Genomic DNA, 2,500 nt, shown 5'->3' on the forward strand with positions numbered 1-2,500 from the left:
GTGGGTCGGGGTAGGGGGTGGGGATCCCGGTTATGGATGAGGGAGGAGGAGAGGGGGGGGGGAGAGGGATGATGATTGAAAAGGAGGTTGGAGGGGCGGGGGGGGGTAGGTGAAAAAGTGGAGAATGAAGAGTAGGAGGAGGAAGAGGAGGGGGAGAGGTGGAAAAAGAGGAGAAAGAGGATGATAATTATTTTTTTAGGGGGGGGGGGGGGGGGGGCGGTGGCGTGGGTGGTCAGTTAATCATAATGCTAACGGTATCCTCCTCCGATGTCTATCTGTCTGTCTGTTTTTCTCCCTCTGTGTGTGTGTGTGTGTGTGTGTGTGTGTGTGTGTGTGTGTGTGTGTGCGTGCATGTGTGCGTGCATGTGTGCGTGCATGTGTGTGTGTGTGAAAGAAAGAAAGAAGGAAAGAAAGAAAGAAAGAAAGAAAAAGACAGACTTACAGACAAACAGACAGATAGACAGACAAAGATAGGGAGTGGGTGTGCGTATGTTGAGTGTGTGTGTGTGTGTGCGTGTGTGTGTTTGTGTGCATGTGCGTGTGTGTGTGTGTGCGTGTATGTGTGCGTGTGTGTGTGTGTGTGTGTGTGTTGGGAAGTTAAGAGGGGTGCTGAGTGGTTGTCGTGGTGAGTAGCTGAACAACGATCACGCGGCTTTCACTGGTCCTCAGAGAAGGAAGGGTACTTGGTAAATAATACATCTCACCTGCTGTCATCCCCGATTCGCCCGCTTAGTTCGGGGCCACCTTCGACTTTGTACTCAGTTGTTGCTGTTGTATGTATGTATTGTATTGTATTGTATTGTATTGGATTTCTCTTTTTATCACAACACATTTCTCTGAGTGAAATTCGGGCTGCTCTCCCCAGGGAGTGCGCGTCGCTTCACTACAGCGCCACCACCCCCACCTCCACCCCCCACCAAGTACTCCCCACCCCACCCCCCCCCCTTTTTTTCTTTTTTTTTTTCTCCTGCGTGCAGTTTTTTTGTTTTTCCTATCGAAGTGGATTTTTTTCTACAGAATTTTGCCAGGAACAACCCTTTTGTTGCCGTGGGTTCTTTTTACGTGCGCTATGTGCATGCTGCACACGGGACCTCGGTTTATCGTCTCATCCGAATGACTAGCGTCCAGACCAACACTCAAAAGTCTAGTGGGGGGGGGGGGGGAAATAATAATGATCGGCGGCTGAGCCGTTATTCGAACCAGCGCGCTCAGATTCTCTCGCTTCCGAAGCGGACGCGTTACCTCCAGGCCATCAGGGAGACCTCAGAGAGATGGACAGAGGGGAAGACAAGAGAGTGACAGAAAAAGAGGATGAATAGGACGAACACGGGAATAACAGAAAGGCGAAACAGGACAATTAAGTCAAACTCTCAAGAGCGCACTGTGGAAGGAGGCATGATAAAACAGTACGCGAAACTGGGGGGAATGAAAAAATAATAATAAATGAAATAAAATAAGATAAAATAGATTTACAAAAAAAATAAAAAAAAAGAAAAAGAAAAAACCGGGAGTGCATTTCTTCCGGATACTTTTTTTGCTCGAGAACAACCCACCCACTTTTGGTGTCATGAGCTCATTTTCAATTCAAGAAGTTGCGTGTTGCACACAGGACTTCGGTTTATTGTGTCATCCGAAATGACAAATAATAATCATCATCATCATCATCATCATCATCATCATAATCATAATAAAAAAAAACCCGCTCAGTTTTGATTTTACGGCCAGTCCAACTTGGGAGAAAAGGGGTACGTGCGGGTATCGCACCCAGACCCTCACGGACACTGTATTAGGCAGGTGTTTTAACCATTCTACCACCTTCCGGACACTGTATTAGGCAGGTGTTTAAACCATTCTACCACCTTCCGGACACTGTATTAGGCAGGTGTTTTAACCATTCCACCACCTTCCGGACACTGTATTAGGCAGGTGTTTTAACCATTCTACCACCTTCCGGACACTGTATTAGGCAGATGTTTTAACCATTCTACCACCTTCCGGACACTGTATTAGGCAGGTGTTTTAACCATTCTACCACCTTCCGGACACTGTATTAGGCAGGTGTTTTAACCATTCCTACCACCTTCCGGACACTGTATTAGGCAGGTGTTTTAACCATTCCACCACCTTCCGGACACTGTATTAGGCAGGTGTTTTAACCATTCTACCACCTTCCGGACACTGTATTAGGCAGGTGTTTTAACCATTCTACCACCTTCCGGACACTGTATTAGGCAGGTGTTTTAACCATTCTACACCTTCCGGACACTGTATTAGGCAGGTGTTTTAACCATTCTACCACCTTCCGGACACTGTATTAGGCAGGTGTTTTAACCATTCTATCACCTTCCGGACACTGTATTAGGCAGGTGTTTTAACCATTCTACCACCTTCCGGACACTGTATTAGGCAGGTGTTTTAACCATTCTACCACCTTCCGGACAATGTATTAGGCAGGTGTTTTAACCATTCTACCACCTTCCGGACACTGTATTAGGCAGGT

The 2,500-nt window shown here is 46.9% G+C and overlaps 1 protein-coding gene across 4 annotated transcripts in view; it reads right to left on the minus strand.

Annotated features, from left to right (window-relative positions):
- The window catches only part of LOC143284022 (uncharacterized), a 125,724-nt gene that overhangs the window by 80,120 nt on the left and 43,104 nt on the right, over positions 1-2,500 (minus strand). The window lies entirely within an intron of this gene.

The sequence above is a fragment of the Babylonia areolata genome, chromosome 7 (genome assembly GCF_041734735.1).
Source record: "Babylonia areolata isolate BAREFJ2019XMU chromosome 7, ASM4173473v1, whole genome shotgun sequence".
NCBI classification, from domain to species: domain Eukaryota; kingdom Metazoa; phylum Mollusca; class Gastropoda; order Neogastropoda; family Buccinidae; genus Babylonia; species Babylonia areolata.